General features: G+C 21.3%; 2 long non-coding RNA genes and 1 other non-coding gene across 3 annotated transcripts; 1 reads left to right on the top strand and 2 right to left on the bottom strand.

The window, feature by feature from the left end:
- The first annotated feature begins 1911 nt into the window (after window positions 1-1911).
- Window positions 1912-2915, top strand: LOC128953217 (uncharacterized). Its single transcript, XR_008484467.1, has 3 exons — window positions 1912-2017; window positions 2393-2500; window positions 2766-2915. It is a non-coding gene; the product is annotated as an uncharacterized LOC128953217 (long non-coding RNA).
- Window positions 2916-6338: 3423 nt separating this feature from the next.
- Trnam-cau (transfer RNA methionine (anticodon CAU)) lies at window positions 6339-6411 on the bottom strand. Its single transcript has one exon. It is a non-coding gene; the product is annotated as a tRNA-Met (tRNA).
- Window positions 6412-13461: 7050 nt separating this feature from the next.
- On the bottom strand, window positions 13462-14626 carry LOC128953218 (uncharacterized). Its single transcript, XR_008484468.1, has 3 exons — window positions 14569-14626; window positions 14324-14431; window positions 13462-13571 (listed from the first exon to the last, which is right to left on the bottom strand). It is a non-coding gene; the product is annotated as an uncharacterized LOC128953218 (long non-coding RNA).
- Window positions 14627-20714: the final 6088 nt, after the last annotated feature.

Below are 20714 nucleotides of genomic sequence, written 5' to 3'. Positions count from 1 at the left end.
TATATTATTTATTTATTTTTGATAGACTCTAAATTAAAAAATTTTATTTATTAAAAAAAATTAATTGTTTTATTTTTTGTTTGAATTAATCAAAAATAGCTTGTAGACCACCAATGTGCTAATTAAGCCCAGTTTCAATTAGGGGGTGGGGTTAGGGGTGGTGGTTGGGCAAAAAAAGACAACAACAAAATGGCTAATTAAAAAAAACATATTATTAATTAATAAATTAAATATGATTTATTTTTTATATAATTCAATAATTGTGTAATAATTTGTTTTGTTTGTTTGACTTAATTAAATAAATTTTTTTAAAACAATAATATAATTTGTTTTAACTATAATGAAATTTTTTTTCATAATTAAATATACAAATAAATAGATAAATATTATTTATTAGCTATTATTATAATATAAATATATAATATGAATTTATCATTTTTGTATAGCATTATTAAAATACTATTTATTATTTCAATTAATTTAACTAATTATTTAATAATTTAATAATTTTTTTAAAAAATAATAAATATCGTGTTAAAAAATTTAAACACATAATTAGAGTTACAAATGTTTACAATTTAAACAATGATTAAAAAAAATTATTAATATATTATACTATTAATAAACTAAACTAAATAAATATAATGTAATATTTATTTATTTTTAAATAATTAAATATATATAATAAATAGATTCAAAATATCTTTTTATTAATTATTATTATGATAATATACATACATATATATTATAATATTTTTTTAGCTTTAACATTTTTAGCATTATTAAAATACTATTATTTTAATATATATATATAAATGGAAATATATAGCATTGCCAGCTATGATTTTATTTATTAATCGGTATGTGGTGATGGTGGTGATGGTAGTAATGATAATGGTGGATCAAACATACATCTACCATTATAGCATACTTGATCGCAACAATCATCATTATTATTACAATAATCATCTGCACCTTTACAATCTAGAAAATTAATGAAATTTTAAAAAAAAAATTATTAAAATTATTTAATAATTTTATTAGTTTTTTAAATATCAAAAAAAAAAAATAAACTCTAATAATATTTAGATTTTAAAATTTAAACAATTAAAATAAATTTTTATTAATACTACTAATAAACTAAAAAAAAATAAAATAAATAATTATAGTTTAATTACTATAGTTATGTATAGTTTTAGTTATATAGTATATATATATATATACTATAGTATTTATTTTAAATATTTTTTTTTATATTTTATAAAATTAATTATAATATTAATATATATATAATGTATAATAATTACTTACTATATACACTATTAAACTGTATAATTAGTACAGTAATTATTATTACTGTTATTATTATCATCACTATCATTAAACTAAAAAAAAAATTTACCACCATGGTAATATAATTAAAAAAAATTTAATCAATCATCATCATCATTAATTTTTTACCTGAAATTTAAATGATTTATTTAAAATTAAAATTTTTATAATTAATAGTTTTTTTTTAGTTTAATGTGCGAACTCTGCTGTCTTAAAGTCTAAATTAATAAATAAAAAAAAATAATTTTAATTAAAAATAACACCATTTTTTTAATAATAAAATAAAAACATATTTGAAATTAATTTTTTAATGTAAAAATTTTAATGATGACACCATTTTGTTTTTTTTCTATAAAAAATTATAATAATTTTATACTAATTTAATAGATAGATAGATAGAGATAGAAACAAAACTATTAATTTTTTTTTTATAAAAAATTATACTTACATTTAAAATAAATTATTTATTATATTCTATAACATATTAAACATTTAATAATAAAATTTAAGGTAAATAGTAATTGTTTTGTTTTTGATTTAAAAAAAAGTGATCATGATAAATTATCATCAATGATGATGATGATGATGATTACATTTATTATTATTATTATTATTATTAACATACAATTGGCAATGTTTACTGATTATGATAGTGATGGCTTTATGCTTGAAATTAATAGACATAGTATGTATTAGTTTTTTTTATAAAAAATATAATATTTTATAAAATTTTAAAAAGTAAAATAATCATATAATTTTGAAACAAATAAAATTATATGATTATTTTTAGCTAAATTATTTGTTTTTTTTATTTTGTTTTTTTTATTTTGTTTTTTTTTTTAAAATTATTAATTAATTATAATAATAAATATTTTTCTAATGTATAGTATATATACAGAGTGTACAAAAACAAAAATGGCTAATGATAAAAAATTTTTTAAAAATATTTTTTTGTTAATAATTAAATCTAATTAAGTTATTAGAATTTAATTATCTATTAATTATAAGTATATTAATTTTTTTTATATTAATTAATATAATTTTTGAATTATCTATCTAGATAATTGTCTAATAACCGATGAAAAATGTAGAATAAATCATCCAGAAAATTGTTGTAGTCGTATATGTAAATTGACTAAGCTAAACAAATTTTATGGAAAATGTGCTAGTAAATATTTTAATAACTATTATTTATTTAAATGAAATATTTTAATAACTATTATCTAATTAAATATTTTAATAACTATTATCTAATTAAATATTTTAATAACTATTATCTAATTAAATATTTTAATAACTATTATTTAATTGAAATATTAATAATGTTTAACTTAATTACACTAGATTATTAACTAAAATATTTTTTTATATATAATTAGATTAGTTTTTTACATATTTTTAAAAATATTTTTTTTACAAAAAATAATATTTAGAATGCGACAATGGTCATACTCCCTGTACACGTGGATCAACATGTTGTAGTAAAATATGTAATTTTTATGGCGACTATAAAATACCTACCCAGGGTAAATGTGCTGTTCATAAAAAACATCGGTTAAATTATTGTGTAAAATAATAATAATAATAATAATGTTATTTGTTGGACACACTGTACATTACTTAGCTTTTTTTACAAACAAAAAAAATTATTATTAACTAATAAACATATCAGATTAAATTAATTGAAATAATAATATTTTAATATTTGTTATTATTAAATCAATATTAGATAAATAATTAAATAATAGTTGATATTGTTGGTTTATTTTTAAATAAATAGTATACAGTAATACTAAAAAAAGAGTACATTTATCAATTTTCATAACAATAATGTAATATAAATTATTATTGTAGAAAATAATTATTATATAATTATATAAAATTTAATACTTTTTTTTGTTTCAACAAGTATTTCATTAAAATTTTTAAATAATATTTTAATTTCTATGGTTTTTTAATTAATATTTAATTATAATAATAATAAATTATTAATAAATAAATTATTCAATATTATAAAAACAGTTTTCAACTCAATATAATAAAAATTATTTTAATAATAACAACAACAAAAAATAATATAATATTTTATTTATAATTATAGATTAAATACACAATATTTTTAAAATTTTATTTATCTAAATGTAATATATTTTTTTCTAATTTACTTTAGGTAACAAATTTTTATTTTTAAAATAATTTTATTATTATTATGAAACTTATAAATTTGAATTTTTAAATACAATAACACCAGTTAACAAAAAAATATAATATAATTATAAACTAAAAACAATTGTAATCATTAAAAAATTTTGTTAAAAATTATTTTAGTAACAAAAAATAATATACAGTATTATAAACTAAATATGTAATAATTTTTAAATTTTTAATTTTTTGTTAATAATAATAAATAGATATAATTATAGATATAGTTTATATAATTAATATTTAGTGCCCATATATGCAGTACATAGTAATAGTAGTAATAATAATAATAATAATGGGCACCTATACCTATTGAGGAGGAACTACCTAAAAAAAAAAATTTTAGGCGCACCTACTGTTCCACTTATTACAGGTACCACTGCAGCAAACATTCCAATCTTTACTAGGATTGCACCGTTTACCCGATACACGACAAGCTAATAATAATAATAGTAATTAATTTTAATTAGCTAGCTCATTTTTTAAATATTTAATATATATATTATTATGTATTAAATATAATTTAATTTTTTAAACAAAAATTTAAAAATTACTTACCATCAACAAATTGGTTCATCATCATCATCATCACCATGACAACCAATACAATCAATAGCAATGATGCTAGCTTAGTTTGCAATTGTTGTTGTTGTTGTTGCATGATACAATTTAGTATTATTATTATTATTATTATTATTTTAATAACAAAAAAAATTTTATAATAATATTTTTTGTTGTTGAATAATTAAATGTTAATTAATATTAATAAATTTTTAATTTTGATTTATATACTAAATAGTAGCGGAAATTTTTATTCAAATAAAATTTTTATTTAATCAAAATTTTTTTTTTTATAATTATAATTAAAATATTGTTTATTATAGATAACATTTTTTTTGCTTATTTTACAACAACAACAACCAAATAAATCAATTGCCAATTATAGTAAAAAATAACAATTTATTTTATATTTTTATCTGTAAATTGTTAAATGACCATAATTGTAATATCATATTTTTAAAAAAATAAACTATTTTAATATTAAAAAATCTATTTATTATTTTAAATCTATTATTACAATTATGGTAATATTAATAATAATTATTTTGAAAACATTTTTTTTTGTATTTTAGTTATAACAACAATAAAAAAAATCACTAAAATAATTAACAATTTATTAATATTTTTTTTTGTTTAAACAATATTTATTTCCATAAATATAAATAACAAATTTATAATTAGTTTATTGTATTTTTTTAATTTAAACTTTGATAAAATTAAAAATAAATTATTTAAATGATACACCAAAAAAGTATTATTAAATTATTTTTTAGTATTTCTAAACATATTTTATTAATATATAAAATTTTTAATAATAATTATATGATCTTGACAATTTTAAATAATTATTAAATTATCAAAAAAAAAATATTTCAAGTTTAGGTTATATTTTCAAAAAAATAAATAAATAATAATAAAAAAAACTTTTTATTTTATGAAATAATAATAACAAAAAATAATTATTTAAACATATATATATTGAATTACATTACAATTGTGTAATAAAATTACAATTATTTATTTATTTATTATTAATGAAAATAATATTTTTTTTATAATAAAATTAATTATAATAATAATAACAATAATTTTGATTAAATTGTTTATATAGTTAAAAACAAAAATTATTAGTTAAACAATTAAATACACTGTTTATATATACTGTAATACTATGATATAAAAACTAATTATTAAACTGTTTGTATTATTAGTATTTTTTCGAAAATGATCCCGGGTGCTTGGATTACCCGGTAAATCGGGTAAATTATTATTAACCGCAATAACCGGTTTTTTTCCACCAACTTTTACGGCAAACACCGCTACAACAATAGCCCCAATTGCCATACATATGGCACTTGTAGCCCCATTTTAAGCATGCTAAAATTAATTAATTAATTAATTATTGATAAATTAACCATGATACAATTTTTTTTTAAAAAATATTTTACATACGAAATCTTGTTGACCTAATTTTGTTGTTGTTGTTGTTGTTGTCATCGTAACAATATTGGCCACCAATTGCTAACAAAACTACTACTACTAATACAATCAATTTTAATTGAGCTTGCTTATTTTGTTGTTTGCAATACATTATTATTATTATTATTATTATTATTATTATTACAATATATTAATTAGTTACAATTATATTTAAAATTTTTATTTAAAATTTTTTATTATTGTTAATATGTTTTTTGTGGTTTAAATATCAGTTATTTTTTTTTATATACAATAAAATAAAAATCTATGTTTTTATACAAAAAAAATATTTTATTTAAATWWAATTTTTGTTKTTTTTAGTATATAGATATARTAGTTGTAKAATAATAAATACTTAATTGGACATAGTCAATTTTACCATAAATGTTAAAAATAATAAATATTATTTTTATTTAATATTTAATTAATTTGCAAAAAAATAATAAATTATAATAACATTTATTAAAATGATTGCAATACCAGTATTAWTATTATAATTAAAAATTTTATTTTATTTWCAAATATAGACAAAAATAACAATTTTTTTTAAATAACATAATATACAGTACTTTATATTAAACTGTATTAATATTATTTATAATTAAAAAAAAATAATTATTATTATTTCTAATGTTATCATTTTTCAAGTATAAATAAACTATTTAAATAAATCTATAATAATATTATTAAGTGGTTTATAATAGATTAGTATAATGATAATATTTATACAAAAAAAGTTTAGATAAATAATACAAAAATTTAACTGCCCCGGGTGAGGATCGAACTCACGACCTTAAGATTATGAGACTTACGCGCTACCTACTGCGCTACCGAGGCCGGGTTAAAATTACCATGTTTAAATTTGATTGTGTTGCTTTAATATTAAAAAGCTAATATTTTAAGCTAGATAATTTTAGAAATTAAAAAAATAATTTAATTTGTTGTAAACTAAATTTATATATATATATATTTATATATATATACTGTATATATATTTTTACTAAAGTATTATATTTGATATTTTTARCCAACAAAAAAAATTACAATTTTTATTTTAATGTATTATTATTTATATTATAAAATATCTTAAATGATTTATTTGAAAAATAGATAAATATTTTAAATAAAAATAATATATTTAATATTTATATAAAAAAGTATTTAAAAAATAATTATTATTTATTTAATTAAATTTTGTTGTAATTAAAAATATATATTTATTTATTTAAAATTTTTTTTCGTAATTAAAAAATACATTCAAACAATTAACAACTATTAAAAAAAATATTATAACAAATAATAATATTAATTGAATTTTATGTTTTTTTTAATAGTTGTTTATTTTAAAAAAACACTTAATATTACTGATAAACAAAAACACTATACTATTCAATAAATATACTCAAAAAAATATAAATATAACATATGTTTTTTAAAAGTATGATATTTATAACATATRTATATATTTATATTAAGAAAAAAAATATTTTAGTAGTGGGGGTGGGGTGGGTCTAACCCTCCCGACCACCCCTACCCAGACCGCCAAATCCGTGTATAAATGATTGTAAAAATTTCAAACGATCCGATCTATTCGCTAGCCATTCATCATAAGTTAGGGCACGTTTAGGCGGTTTGGGTATATAATGTTTATACCGGTTTTCCGATAGCATACTATATGTTTAATTGGTTGATAGTTATTCATATTRTTGTTGAGCACCGGRTGATTATAATGATAGTCAACCCAACCACTACCACTACCACCTAATAGATAGTCAAGTCCCGGTGTTTTATGTAACTGTATATTATTATGATAGCAATGGTGTCCATAGTTATTATTATTATAATGTTGATGATGATTATTATTATTATTATCATGATCAATTTGTTTATCAATAATAATATTAGTATCATGGTAATTATGATTATTATGATTATAATTATTATCATCATGATCAATTTGTTTATCAATAATTACATTAGTATCATGGTAATTATGATTATTATTATTATCATCATGATCAATTTGTTTATTAATAATTAKATTAGTATCATGGTAATTATGATTATTATGATTATAATTATTATCATCATGATCAATTTGTTTATCAATAATTACATTAGTATCATGGTAATTATGATTATTATGATTATAATTATTATCATCATGATCAATTTGTTTATCAATAATTACATTAGTATCATGGTAATTATTATTATTATAATTATCATAATATTTATTTGTATTTGTATTTTCYACATAAATTTCCGGTAAATTTACCGAAAATTTTGTTACGGTTTGCGGCGCCGGCAGCGGTCGGTGGTGTCGAAACTCATGGATATCGGTAGTTATCAACGATTTTGTATGGCTAGCTATGGGCACTGGTATTACATCATTTTGATAGTGGGGTTCACTGGCAGTAGTAACGGTAGTATCTATGCGCTGGTTAACTATGATGGGTGGTGGAGGTGGGCGTAGGGGCAGCTCCKGTAGCAGTTGCTGTGGTRGGGGTGGGGGTAGTAATAGATGTCCCGCTGGTTCATGAAAATACTGGTGCACTATATCGCCCGGTGCTGGTAAATGTAYCGGTGCTGGCAAATGTCCCGGTGCTTGAAAATGTATCGGTGCTGGCAAATTGCCCGGTGCTTGAAAATGTGCCGGTGCTTGAAAATCGCCCGGTGCTTGAAAATCKCCCGGTGCTTGAAAATGTACCGGTGCTGGCAAATGTCCCGGTGCTTGAAAATGTSCCGGTGCTTGAAAATGTACCGGTGCTTGAAAATCGCCCGGTGCTTGAAAATGTACCGGTGCTTGAAAATGTTGTCGACTATTATCATCTAGTACAACAGGAGCTACTAAGTGATCATGGTGATTTATTATTAAATTATTATCATTATCATCATTTAAATGGCCATGATTTTCTAATGGTGGATAAAATTGTAAAAATTTATCATGCTGAAAATTATTATTATTATTATTATTAGTTTCATGATGATGATGATGATTTTGATGATGCTCAATTGTTTTATTTGCTAATTGACCATCATCAAATTGTTTTAGTTGATCAATTAGTTTTAATTCAACATTTTTCGATGATGTACATACTAGATTTTTTTTTAAAAATAAAATTAAAAAATTAAAATATATATAAATAAGTTAAATATAAATAGTTTAAATATATTAATTACTAAAAAAATAAATAAATAATTAATTAGTAAACTTACCTATGAATACAAAATAAATTTCTAGACAATAATAAAACAATAATAGATTTTGTTGTAAAAACATTTAATTATTTAATTTGACTTTTTTGTTAAAATTTTTTAATTAATAAACTTCTACTAAAATATAATTTTTTTTCAATAGAAAAAAGTATATATTGTTTTAACATTAAAATAAAGTATTTTTTTCAATCATTTCAATTATATAACTCATATAACTTATAAAATCAAATTCAATAAAGTTTTTTTTGTGTTTACAGATAATATAAGTTTTAAAATGTTTTTAAAATTTAAATTATATATTATTATTACTGTAAATATCTATAATAAATAATATAAGTTATTATTTTGCCGCAAATAAAGTTCACATTTATTGCATAATCTAAAGTTAATTATCAATATTTAGAGGAAAAAAATTATAGTTTATTATAGTTTTATTTAGTTTTTTTTAATGCAAAAAAAGTTCAATACTATTAATGCAAAAACAAACAAACAAACAATATATTTATCTAATTATCAAAAATGTTATGTTATATAATAATATACTGTTTATACATAAAAATTTATTACAATATAACTAAAGTCTATATTATTGCATWTATATATATTGTCTAATAAGTTAATTACATATAATTATAAACTATAGTTTAAGATAATTAATGTTATTTATTAGTGATATTTCAACAACAAMAAAAWATTACTATTGTTTTTTTTAGTTAATAATCAATAAGCAATTAATTATTAAAATTTTAATACTTTATATGTGTTGCTAATAAACATTGAGTCTTAGGTATTTAAACAAAAAACTTAAAATAATAATTTATATACAATATTATAATTTAATTGTTTTAAACTTTTTAAAATATAATGTTTATTTCAAAATAGTAATTCAAATATATATTTTCTAAATTTTTAATATTATTTTTTATTTAAACTTAAATGTTATTAATTTATATATTAGTTAATATGAACTTTTATTATAATATTTTATAAATAATTTATTAAAAAAAAGTTCATTGTATGAAAAACTATTTTATGAAATTAATTATTATATAATAATTATAAAATAAAATATATATCTTTATTAATTTTTATTTAAACTTAAATGTTATTAATTTATATATTAGTTAATAAAAAAAACTTGTATAAAAATTTCATTTACCAATAAAAATAATATTTATGAATTATTTATTTAGTAATTAATTATTATTTAACTATAATTATTTAACTATTTATGTTATTATACTAATTAATAACATTTAAGTTTAAATTAATTGAATAAATTATTTTTTCAAATAAGTATAAAAAGGAGTACACAAAAAAAAYTTTATAAAAATATCAAAAACCAATAAAAATATTATTTATTGTATTATTTATTTAGTAATTTAATTATTATAAATACAATTAAAACATWATAATAAAATTATAATTTATATGTAATCTTATTATTATTAATAATAATTTTACTTAAAATACATAAAATATTTTTTCATTAAATTAATAATTTTCAATTAACATTTAATATTTCTATTATTTGGACAACCTAGATAAAAATAAATTTTAAAAATATAAATAAATAATTAACCAGTTGAGAATGCTAGAAAGCATTTCCACACGAATTCCTAATCATAATTAAAAATTAAATTCAGAATGATAAAATAAAATCAACTATAGTTATGTAGGGTATCAAACGATTTAGTATGACAAAATAAACAACTATAGTCATGTACACATCAAATGATTCAGTATTACAAAATAAACTACTATTTTCCATAAAAAATAAACTTAAAAACGATAAAAAATAAAAAATCAATATTCAAAAAACATTTTTTACAAAAATTAAAAAAAAACACATACAAATTTTTTTACAATTAATTTTTACACATACACACCATTTTCTTCAATTTCCTAAAAAATAAACTTAAATAAGAAAAAACAAAAAAAAATTCAAAAAAACATTTGTACACATAGTGGATTCGAACCTATGTCCTACACATACACAGACAGACCACAGACAGACAGACAGACAGACTTATAGAATGCATATACGTATTCCTTTCAGGAATTCGTGAAAATATTATAATTTTTATATACATTGATAACAAAAACAATTATATTATCAAAAAAAAACATTTTACTAAATATAAATACCATTGCCTTCAACATAGCCATTGGCTAAACTAGCAATTTAAATTATCGCAACAATAATCATTGTTGACATCACATGTTTGATATTGTTGAATACAAGCTAAATTAATTAATTAAATTTAAAAAAAAAATAAAATTAAAATCAATATATATATATACTAACCATCAGCTAATGGCATCCATATAGCTATCAATTGTATGATAACTACAATACTGATGACCAATAAMYGCATCAATTGATTGTTGTTGTTATTGTTGTTAATCATTATCTATTAGTTTCTAAAGTWTTTTTTWWAAAAAAWTATTCAAATTATAAATATATATTGATATATGAAAAATATTTACTTGAATTAAWWAATTTTTTTATTTTACTAAATGTTTGTTTCTTATATACCTTAAAATCTCTCTCTCTCTCTCTCTCTCTCTCTCTCTCTCTCTCTCTCTCTCTCTCWCTCTTTCTTTCTCTCTATCACTAAATCATGTAATTATAAACTAATTAAAAACATTTATAATTAATTTTAAACATTTGCGTCAATTAATAAAMWTATTTGAATAATAATTATACAAAAAGTGAAGTAATARGAWATAATAAAATCTATAATGTTTTGAAATAATATTTTTTTTAATAAAATTTTATTATAACGTTAATTATAATTGAAACTATAATTTTTATATTACAGAAAAACAACTCTAATAAAAAACTATTTTTTTAAATTAAATTATTAAATTAAGTTTTCATTTATGTAATAATTMTWTTTTTTAATAATATATTTMTATATATAAAATTAATTATTTTATTTGTTATAAACTCTATTATAAAATGTAATATTTTTATGTATTTTTTAAAAATAATTTTTAATATAAAATTTAATATATTTATGTTTTTATATAAATCTCTCTYTTTTATCACTAAAAACAACTATTWTTWAAATATTWATTAATAMATAATAAAATTATATATAAAATATATTATATAATAATTGTTTAAACATATTTGTTTAAAATATATGTGTTAAAAAAAAAGATAATAATGAGAAAATTTTAACTAATAATTTTTWAAAAATATATTTKMTTTGTTAAAAAAATTAAAAATCAATGAAAAAATACATGTATATTATACAAAAATTTTATATATCATTTTTTTTAATAATAAAAATATCTATTAAATGATTCATAAAAAAATCTATTAAATGATTCATAAAAAAATTTTCTTAAAATCATTTCTAATATATTGTTATTTATTTAGTTTTTTTTTAGTTAAAAATATTTCTATGTCATTGTAATTGTTATCTACTGTATACCWGTAATACTAATTTCATATTTTCATTACTATCTAAAATAATAAATTATTTTTAAAAAAAATAATTTACTTGTATTTTTGTATAGCTAACAATTATTTTAGTTTAAAATATTTKTTTATAATATTTTGATTGATATTTTTTAATAATACTAATAAAATGTCCAAAACTGTACTTGCTACTATTATRATRATAATAATAATTATTATCATTATGGTTAACATAATAAACTGCACTAAAAGTAATATAGTTGAAATATATAAAATTTATTTTAAAAAAATAATTATTAACTATTTAATTTATTTTGAATTAATATTAGTAATATTAGTTAAAATTTATTTTTGTGTATTAATTTTATTTTTTGAATTATTTCTAATATTAAATAAATATTTTCAMTATTCATGCAATTCCCGGTAGAATTTATAGAGATGTTAACGCTATTGATGRCCAAAAAATMAATTAAATAAAAAATTTTCTAAAATAAWTTMAAAATTGTAAAACTATTTTTTATTTYTATATCTWWWTTATTTAATTACAATGTTTATAAAAAGATAATCTATTATTTTGTCAGATAAACTAATAAATTGATATATTTTATTAAAAATTATTTATTGAAATTTATATTATAATTTAATAATTTAATTGACATTTTTAAATACGATATAGATTTATTTATWTTTAAAAAATTAGTCTAATATAATTTATATAATTTTTATTAATAAATCTATAMTAATAGTATTGTTTTAATTTATTTGAATTAATTGAAACTTTATAAAAAAAACAAAACATAACAAAAAATATMAAATAATTAAACAAWAMTAATAAACAAATATTTTTTTTTGTTTTTATAATAAYTAATAATTATGTAAAAATTTTTTAACATCAAAAAAAWTTATAGTAAAATAATAATAATTATAATTATTATTATTTTACTATAAATTATATAATTTATATAATTAATAAATCTATAATAATATTTATAGTATTAATTTATTTATTGTTTTTTAATTTATTTGAATTAAYTGAAACTTTATATAWAWAAAAAACAAAACAAAAATATCAAATAATTAAACAAAACTATTAAATTAATAATATTTTTATGTTTTTTAATAATAACAATAATAATTATGTAAAAAAAAATTTTTTAACATCAAATAAATTTATGTTATTATAAAAATAGTAATTATTATTATTTTTATTTTAAATAATATTAATTTTTAGCCCTACAACTAGGTGMTTCATTATCAGGATCATCCTCATCATCAAAACAATCAAAATCAGGATTACAACATTTAGCTTCATTCAAATCGCAATCATCATAATCATTTGTACAAGCTATTAATATTTAAAAAAAAAATAAATTATTCAATAGTTAAAAAAAATTAAAAAAAACTATTATAAAAAAGATTAAAAAGTGTATGTGTATGTGTATGTGTATGTGTATGTGTATGTGTATGTGTATGTGTATGTGTATGTGTATGTGTATGTGTATGTGTATGTGTATGTGTATGTGTATGTGTATGTGTATGTGTATGTGTATGTGTATGTGTATGTGTATGTGTATGTGTATGTGTATGTGTATGTGTATGTGTATGTGTATGTGTATGTGTATGTGTATGTGTATGTGTATGTGTATGTGTATGTGTATGTGTATGTGTATGTGTATGTGTATGTGTATGTGTATGTGTATGTGTATGTGTATGTGTATGTGTATGTGTATGTGTATGTGTATGTGTATGTGTATGTGTATGTGTATGTGTATGTGTATGTGTATGTGTATGTGTATGTGTATGTGTATGTGTATGTGTATGTGTATGTGTATGTGTATGTGTATGTGTATGTGTATGTGTATGTGTATGTGTATGTGTATGTGTATGTGTATGTGTATGTGTATGTGTATGTGTATGTGTATGTGTATGTGTATGTGTATGTGTATGTGTATGTGTATGTGTATGTGTATGTGTATGTGTATGTGTATGTGTATGTGTATGTGTATGTGTATGTGTATGTGTATGTGTATGTGTATGTGTATGTGTATGTGTATGTGTATGTGTATGTGTATGTGTATGWTTATATATAATAGTTACCAGTGCATTTTCCATAAAAATATTTAGGATGMTCAGCTACACATTTCCCGCTACAACATTGATTTGGACGGTCCACTGCACATCTAGCATTTGTTTTACCACATTTAGCTATAATAATATTTTTTAAAAAATATTATTAAAAAAATAAGTAAATAGTTTTTTTTAAAGTAAAATAAATTTTTTTAAAATTTAAACATTTTTTTAGAAATTATTAAAATAAAAATAATTCATAAAATTCAACTTACCATCAACACTACCTTGATGATTRTTTGTYAATAACAATTGTACGATGAATATATAGACTACTAATAAACTAATTAGTTTATTAATATTGATCATTGTTAGTTTAATTAGTTTTTTCAAATTTTAATTTTAGTTTTAACTTAATTTTAGTGAAAAAACTTAAATTAATTGTAAATTTAGTTTTTTTTATTCTGATAATCAATATATGCTAATATAATAACAATTATATTTTATATTAATAATGAAAAAATTAAAACTTTTTTTATAAGCTTCTTATATACTTTAAGTTTATATATTATTTTAATAAAAAATATTTTTTATTASTAAATATTTTGTTGCAATAATAAAATATTATTTTTTTTTTGAAATAAGTTTAGTCATCATAAAAGTTAATGATAAAAATTTATWGTCATTGAATTTTTTKTTTKTTTAATAAGTATATTAAATAAAATAATAATTTAATACACAATTATATAGAATTTGATTWAAAATTATTWGATTTGTATTTTTTTKTTGAATTYATAAGTATTTTAATTAATATTTAAATTTTTTAAAATATAAATTATAACTCATTTAAAATTTTTATACAATTATATATTATTTTAATATTCAATAAAAAAATTTAAAAATCTTAAATAATAATTTTAATCAAAATAAAAATACATTGCATACTATTGAATAACATATACTATGTAAATGAAATATTATAGTAATAATAATAATAATTTATTAAATAKTATMACAAAAAAATGTTTAATATTATATATATATATATATATATATATATATATATATATATATATATATATATATATATATATATATATTCTAGAGTACAATGAATGTAATGCTAAAAATTTTTTATTATAATAAAATTAAAATTAATTAAACTGTTTAATGATTATCTAAAAAAAAATTTTTTATATAATAAATTTTAACTAAGCTTAGTCATCTATTGTTTAAAAGTCGATGTAATAATTATTATAGATATAAAATTTCAAAAAAATATCATTATTATTAATTCAATTAAATTGATATTTAGAAATTAATGTTTAATTAAATAATATAGAAATAAGTTTTAGTTTTTAAAAAAAACAATTAATTTAAACTGCTTTGTTAGTTTGTTATATTTTTATTATTTTTTTAAAAAATTAAAATATTTTAATTAATATAAATAAAAYTATATATTTTATATAAAACAAAAAATATTTAAAAATCTAAAAWACTAATTGTTATAAAAAATAAATAAATTGCTTAACATTAAATGGWGTATATTTTAGTAAATGAATAGTAATAATAATGATAATAAAATATATTAAATATTATAACAATTAAAAAAATGTTTAATTATATATTCAATAGATACTAATGAAAAATATTTTTTTTAATTATAAAAAATACTAATATAATTTATTATTTAATTATTTTCTAGAAATTTTTATATATATATAATATATTTTAACTAAGCTTTGTCATCTATTGTTAAAGTCAATGTAATAATTATTATTATATATGGAATTTATTTATTTTTTTAAAATAATTATTATTATTAATTCAATTAAATTGTTATTTAGAAATAAATGTTTAACTAAATAATTAGTTTTAGTTTTTTAAAACAATATTTTAAACTACACTTGTTTTAGTAGAGTCTTTATATTTTTATAAATATTTAATAAATTTTTTATAGAAATTTAATATTCTTTGACTTATAATTGTTATTCAAATGTATAATAATAATAAAATTAATTAATTAATTGAAAAAATAATTGTTTTTGTATTTAAAAATAAAAATTATCATCTAGTTTAATACAAATATTTTTTGTTTATTAATTATTAACTAATTAAATATTTAGCTATATTATAATATATTAAAAATATGCAAGGTCATTTTTTTTTGCTTTAATAATAAATATTAAATAAATAAGCAATCATTTTGTTTTTGTACAACTAATTTTTGTCAACAATAAAATAAGAAAAAAATAATTTAATTAAATTTTTTATATAGCAATTAAGTAAAAATTTAGAAAAAAATTAAAATTAAAAAATCTTTTTAATCAAAATTTTTATTTAATGTAAATGTATTAGTCATAAATATTAGTAGTATATTGACTTATTTTTTTTAAAAAAATTATAAATAATCATGGTAGTATAATTAATTTAAATGACAATGAAATTCCAATAGATAAATAATTATTTTTTTTAATATATATATATTGCAATAGTGGGTCAAAATTTATGATTCAAAATGCACTTAGAAATTATTATTAAATAATTTTTTAAAATTTTTTCCTTATATTATACAACACATAAATAACAAACAAAATAAACGATATTTTATAATTAATAAACATTTGCATGTATTTATTAAAGTATTGAAATTTTGTTTGTTATAATTTTATATTATTTATATTGAAGCCAAGGTTGTATTTACTAATTATATTGTAATGTATTTTTGTTTTATTTTTCTCTGAAAAATTATTGCAATAATTATCATTATTTTTTGTTAAAAATTTATAAAAGCACTAAAATGTTATATTGAAAATCTAGAGGTAAACACCTTGTTTTTAACAGAGTTTTATTTTGTTTTTATTCAATATTGCAGTATTAAAATAATGCACTGAAATGTTATATAAAAAAGTGAATAGTAAACTCCTAGTTTTAATAGTGATTAAATCCTGACTCAATGTGACACACTTTCTCCTCACGTACACTTTAGTATAAATAGAGGTGTCTCTCAAACACCAAAATCAGTTCTCCACTTGGGGTCATACTACGTGTATTACTTTAAAGTGAATTAATAAAAGTATTTGCATATTACTTTGTGTGTGTGTTTACTTTGTCATCGCGAATCAACTGTTTGGACATCTTAAGGGACGCCTTTGGACCTATCCACAACTACGCGGACAGCTAACAACTATTACGTAAGTAAATATTTTTATTATGAGAACTCCGGACCCCGTATCCGTTAACGGACGGCTCTTAGTGTACCTTATAGGCCCACGGTCCTTATAGGCCCACGGTCCTTATAGGCCCACGGTCCTTATAGGCCCACGGTCCTTATAGGCCCACGGTCCTTATAGGCCCACGGTCCTTATAGGCCCACGGTCCTTATAGGCCCACGGTCCTTATAGGCCCACGGTCCTTATAGGCCCACGGTCCTTATAGGCCCACGGTCCTTATAGGCCCACGGTCCTTATAGGCCCACGGTCCTTATAGGCCCACGGTCCTTATAGGCCCACGGTCCTTATAGGCCCACGGTCCTTATAGGCCCACGGTCCTTCCAGGCCCACAGTCCTTCCAGGCCCACGGTCCTTCCAGGCCCACGGTCCTTCCAGGCCCACGGTCCTTCCAGGCCCACGGTCCTTCCAGGCCCACGGTCCTTCCAGGCCCACGGTCCTTCCAGGCCCACGGTCCTTCCAGGCCCACGGTCCTTTCCAGGCCCACGGTCCTTCCAGGCCCACGGTCCTTCCAGGCCCACGGTCCTTCCAGGCCCACGGTCCTTCCAGGCCCACGGTCCTTCCAGGCCCACGGTCCTTCCAGGCCCACGGTCCTTCCAGGTCTTCGGATCTGTGACTCTATACAGGAATGAAACCCTACACGGACCTGAAACCCAGACGGATCTGAAACCCTATACGGATCTTGAACCCTATACGGATCTGAAACCCTAAACGGTTCTTAAACCCTGCACGGATCTGAAACCCTACTCGGCTCTTAAACCCTACACGGATCTGAAACCCTGCACGGATCTGAAACCCTAGACGGGTCTGAAACCCTAGACGGGTCTGAAACTCTAGACGGGTCTGAAACCCTAGACGGGTCTGGAACCCTAGAAGGATCTGAAACCCTAGACGGATCTGAAACCCTATTTGGGTGACAGACCCTATTTGGGTGACAGACCCTATTTGGGTGACAGACCCTATTTGGGTGACAGACCCTATTAGGGTGACAGACCCTATTTGGGTGACAGACCCTATTTGGGTGACAGACCCTATTTGGGTGACAGACCCTATTTGGGTGACAGACCCTATTTGGGTGACAGACCCTATTGGGTGACAAAACCTATTTGGGTGACAGACCCTATTGGGTGACGAAACCTATTTGGGTGACAGACCCTATTTGGGCTAAAGACCTAATTGGTCAGAGTAGATTAAATAGGAAACCGCTCGTTCCTAAGCCACGCATTACTATAAGTTATCACTAAAAGAGTCAAAACCGTAAGGTAAGTGGTGTATTGCCGAGTGTTTGGTTTACATAAGGAAGGTTAGACAAACTTAGATACCCGTAATATACCCACTTCCCCTACATTTGGTGAGCAACGATGAGGGATCAAATGATACCCGAGACTGGCGTTGAGTCCGAGCCGAATGGCTTTGGGCGTAGCCAGTATTCAACATAAATTATAGGCCTGTCCGAGCATGATGTCTTAGGGCGTTGCCTATAATACATTTATCACTACGTAGTATGGAACCACAACCTTCAACGTCATATGAAAGTCCAGACTTTGCCCCGCTTAGCAAAGAAGAAATGGACGACTTCTTCACTACATTATCTACATACGATAACAATAAAATATTAGAAGAGATGCACTTACTCGGATTTGATGAACTGTTTTCCGAAACGTCACCTATTTCGAGTACAGATATCGATGCGATTTATAGTGAGTCATCACCAAAACGCATCAAAACTGAACCTTGTGATGAAACCATTACTAATATCAATGCGGGTGTTGAGCCAATTGTTCAATTTGTTGAAAATTTTCACGGCTGTTATGAAAACGAGATAACAGTTAAGACCGAGTCTGACCTACCCCAGGTTTGGGATACTGGTCTGCGGGCACCAGTGGATGGTAACTGGTGGTTATCTGATCAGTTGAAACCTGTAGATATACATTGGATGGAACAACTTAAACCTGATGTCATCACCGAATATTCACCAATAAATCCAAAAATGGCACCAACGGAAATTTTATTGACCGATAATTGGCACACATACGACACGTACGTTACAGCTGTTGGTATCTCGTCAAGAGAAATTGTCATTGGACTCAACACTGGATATCTATACGTTTACAGTCTCGACGGCTATCAATTCCGTTTATCAATGGTAGCGACAACTGATGAGGTCACATGTATAGTTCCACTCAACGACTGTGGGATGTACATAATTACTGATAATAGTAACATATACTATTTTAATGCAAACACGTATAACATTACAAACATCGGTGAAGAGCGTGTAGTTTCACTACAGAAAACCGAGTTTGGCATACTAGGGATGACATATGGAGGGCGATTAATCCGAATCAATGACGGCAATATTCACGACGTCACTTATGAAATTATTGGATATTTGGCAACAGGAGTAACAGATTTTAGTATACTATCTGCTCGTCGATTCTTCTATCCAAATGACGGGCTTATCCTACTCCTACAAAATGGCGAGAACGTGGCGTTGATTAGAGTTTATATTGAAAATCACTCATTCAACTATGAACTTATATATCAGACAAGATTGTTATCATTCGACAACCAACCGCTTAATTTATACACAATCGGGGAAATGAAGATTGTAGGCGTTGAACTGTCAGAAACTGGACAACTGCTTTATAGCTTTGACGTTAAAGCTATGTTACAATCAAAGCTGGAATTTCAAACCTATCGATTACCAGAATCCCACGTTAGGAAAATAACCATCGGAGCCGGAGAAATGATGGTTGTATGTGATTGTAATCTAATATACATTTACGATATGCAGTTCATGACAGTTAAGTACACAGTACAGATGGAGAATTTTATAACATATCTACAGAAAAATAAAAACCGTTTAATGATCACCGGGCTAACCAATGGATATATGCTAATAAACCGCTTACCACAAACTGGAAAATGTTGTACCCGTTGTGAGAACTTTTTGCCACAAATTATAAATGGGTTCCCTAGTGGATTTATCGTTTGCCAACATAGCTTTATTCGATATAAATAATTTATATAACCCTATATTTGTATTTCTTATAATAATTAAAATTATAATAAATTTGGTGTTGGATTAATAAATAGTATTATTTATTATAGACTGTATGTGTCCGAAATATTTTCCGTACGGGAAACCGAGGAATAACACCTGTTATTCTTACTGTCCTTTTTGTCAT

The sequence above is a fragment of the Oppia nitens genome, unplaced genomic scaffold (genome assembly GCF_028296485.1).
Source record: "Oppia nitens isolate AA-2021 unplaced genomic scaffold, nextdenovo-longstitch-racon4-pilon3 scaffold20_pilon_pilon_pilon, whole genome shotgun sequence".
Lineage (NCBI taxonomy): Eukaryota > Metazoa > Arthropoda > Arachnida > Sarcoptiformes > Oppiidae > Oppia > Oppia nitens.
Note: the sequence above shows the minus strand (reverse complement) of the source record. Positions and strands in the feature narration are given on the sequence as shown.